Here is an 8,617-nt window from a genome sequence, read left to right as displayed (position 1 = left end):
AAGCCCATTAAAATCAAAACTGATCATTGCGTTTATTTAGCTATGCACGCGTGTGCCTGCACACGCACATATATTTGCTTAATTCCATTAAGATGAAATTCTGCCCTCAATTTTTGTTTTAAAGAAAAAGTCATTTGGTCACATTAAGAATAGGCAAAATCACATTATTTCATTGATTTCCAGAGAGAAATATATCAAGAAGGCAAATATCTATACTTTGTACAGGCGCAATTTCCTTCACATTTCTTTCTGTTCCACTCCTGCTTCCCCAACACACAAACATTGGCAATATTTATTTCCTGCTAAAGTACTAATGTAATAAGCCAAATATTTCACAATTTTGACAATTAGTTGTGTTTCCATAGTTGAAATTCTGAGCACCTGTCATTTAAAAAATGCCTTCTCATATGCCCATTCTTTATCAAGAAAAAATGTGAAATTTGAGAATTTCAATGGCAGAATTTGTTGTTTTTACTTTTTACTGCTTTTGGTCCTTTATTTGGTTCCTGAATGGATCTGTGAGTGTGTATGGTTACACAACCTGCACTATTTCCTCATCCCTCCTAGTCTTTCTCACTTGGTTCTACACTGAGTGAACTTGTGCCTACCACTGACATCCAGATAACATGATACTCTGCTCTGCTATTCAACTTTGACCACTTCCCTTCCCACCTTGCACCATAGCACTACCACTGAGAGATTAAAGAAGCAATTAATGATAGAAAATAACAAAAGGTATTTTTCCTTATCACAGGATTGAGAAATCTACTGGACTAATATCCTTCCTGGGGCCAGACTAAAAATGATGAAAACGTGTTGCGTTTGGTACAGATGTCAAAATTTTCCAAGGGCACAGAATTAATTCAATTCTGTACTTCCCACACACTTCCACAAACTTCTTTTACTAGAATGAACTGGGTTTTTTTTGTATGCCCAAGAACGTTTGGGTTATCATTTACAATCAAGGGGAAAACGAATCAGAGTGATAGATCATATGGAGTTGCTTTTAACCACAACATGGTAACTGGGACCAGAAACAGTGGACAAGTTATTTTTTAATTGTTTTGTTTTGGTTTTGGTTTTTAATCTTTTCCATCTCAACAGCCTTACACTATACCAAAATGAGATCACAATCTTGATCAACTTGTGACTTAAGAAGAATACTGAGAGAATCTAAATATAGTGAAAAACAAATGACTGTCACTGATATCCAGGATAAAATATTTCAACCTTGTTTTTTAGAGGATGGGGTTATTTTACATATCCCAAATTAACCTCAACAGGAAAACTGCCTTATTTTGGGTAAATCAGGAAAACAGAATGAAATTTATGAATAGCAAGAATACGTAGTCATTCAAGACAATGGACTTTCTTTTTTAAGGAGTTTTTTTTTTTTTAAATCTATTTGAATCGATTAGTGGGAAACAGAGGTAGAACAAAGCCTAGATTTGGGGATTCCTCTTTCCCAAGCAGATATATTCTTCCTGTTAGCAGGGTCAATGTGGAGAGAATAAATAGCAGTGGGAAAATAATTCTTTTTTAAAGGATCATATGCATTATAAAAAGATGATCTGTCAAATAGAAATCCATTAGTAATTTTTCTTTCCAGAATGATATAACTTTGAAAAATGAAAATTATTAAATATGGAAAGTAACCTAACTCACAATAAATTCATTCTCGTCATTACTGATAATGATAATCACTCACAAAACATATCCTGAGGTCCTTTGCATATTCATTCATTAACCAAGCTGGCAAATCATCACTTTGACACATGGGTTATCCATGACTATCAGGCACATGGCTCTGTAAGTTATCCAGCCAGGGACCCCTATTTTATCTAAAGAGTAAGACATTGGTCAAAAATTTTTTTTTTAACTTTTATTGAAAAACCGAGGGTGTGCTGTATCCCTTTTCAGAAAAGACGCTTCTCATATTAGTGGAGGCTGTGGACACCACCTTCCACCTGAGCTGAGGATGTTCCCTTCTCAAACTTGAGCTCTCCAGAATACATCATGGCTTGGACTTGGGTCGAACTCTTGGCACCAATGTCCTGGTAGGAGTGCTAGATGCTGGCAATCAGGTAGGGAACAAATTTGTGCATGGACCCTTTATCCTGCACAGCCCCAGACAGCCCCTGGACCACCTTGATTTTGTCAGCTTCACTGAAGTATCGGTTCTGGCTGCTGAGATGTTTGTCCATGGCATCGAGAGAACACATACCATGATATTTCTTTAGCTATATCCCATCAGAGAAGAAAACTCGCCAGGGGCTTCAGTGGTAACAGCCAGGAGGGAGCCCATCATAACTGTGGAGACCTCAAGGACCAAAGTTTTGGCAACATGGCCCACATTTTGGATTCCTCCATCAGTGATGACAGGGACACCAAAGTACCGTGCATATTCTGACACGTTGTACACTGCTGTTGCTTGGGGCCACCCACAGGCCAGCACTTCTTGAGTGATGCAGATGGAGCCACTGCCCGTTCCCACCCTCAGGGCATCTACACCAGCATCAGTGAGGTTCTGGGCCTAAGCAGCTGTGACCACATTGCCTCCAATGATTTGGAGACTGGGGTATTTCTCTTTGATGTATTTGATCATGTTGATCTGGAAGATGGAGTTTCCCTGGGAAGAGTCCAAAACCATAACGACCACACCAGCCTGGGCTAGCCAAGTCCAGCCAATACTTGTCATCCTCATGAGTGCCGATGGCTGCTCCACACAGCAGCTGCTTCTTGGCATCTTTGGAGGCCAGTGGGTAATCTCAGTTTTTCTTCAGGTCTCTCTGGGCAATGATGGCAACCAGCTTATCATCTTCATTTACAATGGGTAACTTTCCCTTCTTGCTGCGCTGCAGAATTTCATTTGCTTCCTTCAATGTGATGCCTGCAGGGGCTACCACCAAGTCTTCCCTCTTTGTCATGATTGCTCCCAAAAACCAGTCATGCTCCTCCTCCTTGAGAAAATCAATGTCCCTTGAGGAGATGATGCCCACCAGGTGGCTCCCCATCCGGCCTGTGTCAGTGATGGGGACACCACAGAAGCCATGCCAGGCCTTGGCTTCAAAGACATCCCACACTCGATCCTTGGGAATGAGGGCCACAGGGTCCATGATGAATCCCTGCTCATATTTCTTCACTTCACGAACTTCATTGGCCTGGAATTCTGACATACAGTTGTAGTGGGTGAAGCCAATACCACCTGTAAGCGCCATTACTATGGCCATCCCAGCCTGTGAGACTGTGTCCATGGGTGAGGAAACCAGTGGGGTCTTCAAAGTGATATTTTTAGTCAGAGCAGAGGTCAGGTCCACTTGGTCTGCAGTGAAGTCGATGTACCCAGGGAGAATGAGAAAGTCGCTGTAGGTGAGACTGTCCCTACAGTTGAACAGCTGCTGTGCAGTGAGTCCATTGTCTGGCACGTAGGACATGCCGCCACTCTCAGGTAGTTGGCCATGGCTAGCAAAGGGCAAGGCCGAGCATCTCCGAGGACCATGCTGCAGAGCCAAAATTTTTATATACTGGTAATTTGGGGGGAAAGCTTAAATCATCATTATAACTTCTAGTCACTTAATTCTAAATGACTCAGACTGAATTTCTTATAATGTGTGTTAAGCTAAAAAGAAAAAGTACTTTTGATTATTTAGAAATTTCAAAATTCTGAAATTTGTGAAACACAGCTCTTACAGCAATGATTCATCATCTAAGAAATAACATAAATGGGGTTGTCTATTATTTTAAGAGTCAACCACATTTTTACTGACATGCATGTCTTCTTAAATAGCCTAAAGTTCTTTTCTATTATGTTAAACAACCAGTATCCTCCAGATCTGAACTAGACAAAGCAAGGTACACATTATTGAAAGTCTTGCCATGAGTCATTTGGCAATTATCTGAGAATAATTACCCTTGGAATCCTGACTCACAAATAATTTAGCTATTCAGCCCACCTTCTTTGTGCAAAAGCTTAGTGTGAAATGGGAACCAAGGAAATAAAATAAACGTCTGTTTCCAATATTCAGAACATCTGCATGAGTAAAAATTATTCAAAAAGATACCATGAATTTTTTAAATGAAATGCAGCATGTAAAAATTAAGCACTTGGTCTTTTCCTTTATATTTCATTAAAAAATTCTAACTAGACTATCACCAGCTGTACATTTTACTACATTTTATATTATGGCAGGCAGTCAAAGCAATACTGCATTCTTTCTCATCTGAATTCCACATAAAAATTAATTTAAAAAAAAAGGAAAAAAACAGAGCATGTCTTTTGTCAGATGCAACAAAGAGTTAAGGATGTCACACAAACCGAGAAGAGACGACAAAAATGATCCAAAAACAAACTTGATTCCAAATAGAAAGTTTGAGATAAAAGAAAAGTGATATTGTTTGATTTCTTGTTAATTCAGACTTCCTAAAAGAAATGGGAATTTGGATAAGAAATTTTGTTTAGCTTTGGAGAAAGGATGTACATAATTTATAAGTAAAAACTGAGGAAATGGAGAAAGTCATCTTACTGGTTATTTTTTGTCCTGTAGCCTGATGATTCATAAACCAAGCAAGAAGAATATGCAAGTTATAAATCAGGAATCAACCAATACCAATCAAGTTTCCATATTTTTAAGAGAAACAAAGAATAATTAGGGAAAACATTCTTAAGACAAGCAAGAATTATTGTCTTAAGTAGGCAGATCAAACAATATCATTTAGGTTTCGGTTGGCATTTCCAATTGCTTTATGCAAATTGATTAGTTCAAGGATTTGAAAAGTTTTCCTCTTTAATTTAAAAATATTCACTCTGTTAACAAGTAAGCAAAACAAACATGGTTCACACCCTTAGCTTCATCTGTAAAGTGAAAAATAGCATTGAGATAGCATCTCAATAAATGTTGTTCCCTTCACCATTCCCTCTCTATCTCACATTAATGGAAAGTCACAGGCCATACAGAATGAATATCAGATAGATAAGATCCTTTAGGTTAAGTGACAACATGTGTCTTTTGCTTGGCTTTTGGAAAATGTTGATTGCCTCTAACAACAATATTGCCTGTAATCCTCATCATATAATAAGAAATGAAAATAAGATATTACTATATTTTTCTCTTTTGAAAAAAATGTCATTGAATTTTGAAGATAGATGTATCATATTCTTAGATGATAAAGTTTTTTTTAGAAATGCTATACATTTCTGTTACATTCGAAACACTAAACATTACTAAGATGTACCATAAAATTCAAGTATACTGTATATGTTCATTTTAAGACTTATATCCATGCTGTAGATCACGAAAATAAATTGAATGTTCTATAATATTTGTCTTTTAAACCAAAACCCAGGGCGGAGAGAGATGGGAAATAATAACATGGATTTACTCTTTTAATACTTAGCCACGGCTGATCTCATATTTGTAAAGGAAAGTAAAATTATGATGTTAATATTGTAGAACTGACAACACACTTAAAAGAATGTAACTCTACACTGTTTTCTATTGCCTATGAAATCCTAAGAAAACAGAATTTTATCAACAGAATTATTGCTAGGAAAATTATAATAATAACTGGCAGTATTTTCATGATATTTTCTATTTACTAGGAATAAAGTAGAAAAAGGATGAAGCATGTGATGCCTTTATTTAATATCGCACTACCTCACCTTAGCATATGGCTACATAAGGATTGAAAAAATTGCATGGATTTTGTTTTGAATTTCATTTAAATTAGAATTTTCTCACATGTTCAATCTTGTGAAATTTGCTAACATTTGATCTTTGCTTCAGTAATCAATCTTTTGTTTTCCTTTTTTGCTGTTCTTGTTATGACTTTTTTCCCACTTCTATAATCTTCCTGAAAAAATGTTATTAATATTTGGGCCTTTAAGAATAAACAGTGTCAATGAAAAAAATCTAATATCCCTATATAACTTATACTATAACTTCTCATTACCCTCCAAAGAAGAGTAAAAACATTTGCATGAAAAAAAAGCTATTTTAGTGACCTTTTGTCCCTCCCTAAGAGGAAGAAGTCTGACAGGTAGATATATGGAGAGTTTGTTATTGTAAATTCCAGATCTTGTGATTATCTCTGACTCAACTTCTGGGGTTTTATCTGGAATTCCTGTGAAGGGTCAACAAGTGTATTACTGCCTGTCTTCACCTTCTTGTGACCTTAATTTTAAAACTACACCTTATAGGACTCAGAAAGCAGATTATAGTGCTGTATTTCAGCAGATAGACTTTGGAATGGGACGCATTAGAAAATACATAATTATCTCAAGCAACCAGAAATTTACAACTTTTTAATATATTTATGTATATCTACTTTTGTTTATCTTTAATTGTAGAGTTTAAGGAAAAAAATTTAGGAACTTTTTGACTCTTAATACTTTTTCAGAGCCAAACATCCCACTGCATTATTTCTTCTGGGGGAAAAATTTTTTATAATATTTCTATAATTAAATGATATCTAATATAGATAGATGTAGATGTATTTACATAAATACAACTTAATAAACCATGATGAATATTCATATTAAAATTTTGGAAAATAGACAAATGTAGATAAAGCAACACATTTTGATGACATAACTTGTCCACATACACTAGAAAACTGAAATGAGCAATTTCTGAGTAAATTTTAAGTATAAACTTATGTTCACTGGTTCCAAGCCTCCAATCATTGCTCCAGAAACCTTGAGCAGTGGTTAAGAATAACAGAACTATTACTATTACGGATGGTGAAAATTGGTTTACTAAAAAGAACACATAACATAGATAACAAATGGTGGAAACAAATGTACAAGAAGAAAGGAAATGAAAGATGAATATATAGAAAATTTCCTGGAAAGGAGATACTGCAGTGTAATGCTTAAAGACTATGGTTTTGATGTTGCGTAATGGGTTTCAGACCACTTGCCAGATGTGAGATGTGTGATCTTAGGCAGGTCATCTAACCTCTCTAAACGCATTCTATCAGTGAAAAGAATATAAAATTGTGCCTATCTTATAGGTCTGACATGAGGATAAAAAGTTACACATTTGGCACAATACCTGGCATATAAGCCTTTATTGTTATGAAAATGTCCACTGTAAATTTAACAAAATAATTGGATGATAAACAAAACCATCCAAATATTATAGATGATCCAAAATGTTACTATAGTCTAAAATGTAAGGTCCCAATTAATCTCAAATGCAGTTATGGGATAAAATTAAATTCTTATTATTAGAAAAGGAAAAGAATTTCAATAAAGAACCAAGCTATGAATTTGGTTTATTGTCTGAAACAGAATAATACATGGAAATCATGAGCTATGGGTGCAACCGTCCTTTGTGTTATGCTTTATCCCTGTGACATTGTTAAAGACTTACGACAAATCAAAAGTTGAGAACATTTGAATACTAAAAGCAAAAAAAAATACCCCTAAGACTAATGATTACGTGAGATTAATAAATCTAGCACATTCATCTTTTCAACAGCAATTTTTCAGTTTCTTTTAATTTGAGAAAAATTTCTGCCATCTTAAACATTTTTCCCTGCAATCATTTAAAGACAAACAAGACTCAGAAGTAAAAGTCTATGAGACCATTTCCACTTATTATCACATATAAAATGTGAGCAGGAGCTTTTCCTTTTGATCAAGTTTGAATGGCAAATTTTGTCAAGCTACGTTTAAATATCCCATCATGATTCCAATTCTTTCTGCACACATACCTTTCCAGTCATTTTGTTTCAAATGATTGTTAATACCCTGAAGTCCTAAAAAAGTTCAGTCAGTATAGTCAAACTGGATATGTACTTAGTAATAATGACAGAGAGCTCATGGCAATGTGTATTTTGCACACTGAACTTGTCTCCTGGTCAGTTATGCCGGGTCTGAAATTAAATATTCTTGACCTATTTGTGTGATCTCTCTTACATTGTTGTCCTAAACTATTCATTATCTAAACATTATAATTTTATATGTTTATTCCATTTCTCAAATATTTATAGCCAAATCTTTTTTAGATATCTTGATGAAGTAACCTCACCATCTACCTATATATTTACTAAATAAAATAACAGTAAAAATATTTTTTGAGATCTCTGATTCTCTTGGTACCACTGATAAGTTAGCATATTGCCCTATCAACAGATAATAGAATCCTGATTATCTATTAATTAAGGAATATTTTCTATGACAGCTAGGGCCTAACTAAGCCCAATATCTTTGTTTTGCCTTTTCAGTTCCTGCTTGATTGATTAGTTCATTTATGTACCCCAGTGTTCCAATAAGACATTATATATTGGCTTCAAAATATCAAATAGATCATGATTTCTACATTTCTTTTATTTTATTATTAAATATTCATAAAGAGGAGCATATTTAACATATATGGCTAGCTCAAAGAGTAGTAATAAAATGTATACCGGTTTTCCCATTAACCAATTTATGTAGTTGGGGCCTTGTATTTTCTAAAGCTTCATATTTTGTCATCTTTGCTTGCAATTCCCCCCATCAGAGATAACCAATAAATTTTGTATTATTCATTATCTCTTTTCTCTATGGACTTTGCCACATATATCTATATACTTATACAACCTGTTCCTTTTGTCCCAAATTTGAACTTACATG

At 35.0% G+C, this 8,617-nt stretch overlaps 1 pseudogene across 1 annotated transcript; it reads right to left on the bottom strand.

The window, feature by feature from the left end:
• Positions 1-1,898: 1,898 nt before the first annotated feature.
• Positions 1,899-3,460, bottom strand: LOC309803148 (inosine-5'-monophosphate dehydrogenase 2-like; annotated as a pseudogene). The gene has a single exon. The product of its transcript is annotated as an inosine-5'-monophosphate dehydrogenase 2-like (transcript).
• Positions 3,461-8,617: the final 5,157 nt, after the last annotated feature.

The sequence above is a fragment of the Mesoplodon mirus genome, assembly GCF_964341445.2.
Source record: "Mesoplodon mirus genome assembly, chromosome: 4".
NCBI lineage: Eukaryota > Metazoa > Chordata > Mammalia > Artiodactyla > Ziphiidae > Mesoplodon > Mesoplodon mirus.
Note: the sequence above shows the minus strand (reverse complement) of the source record. Positions and strands in the feature narration are given on the sequence as shown.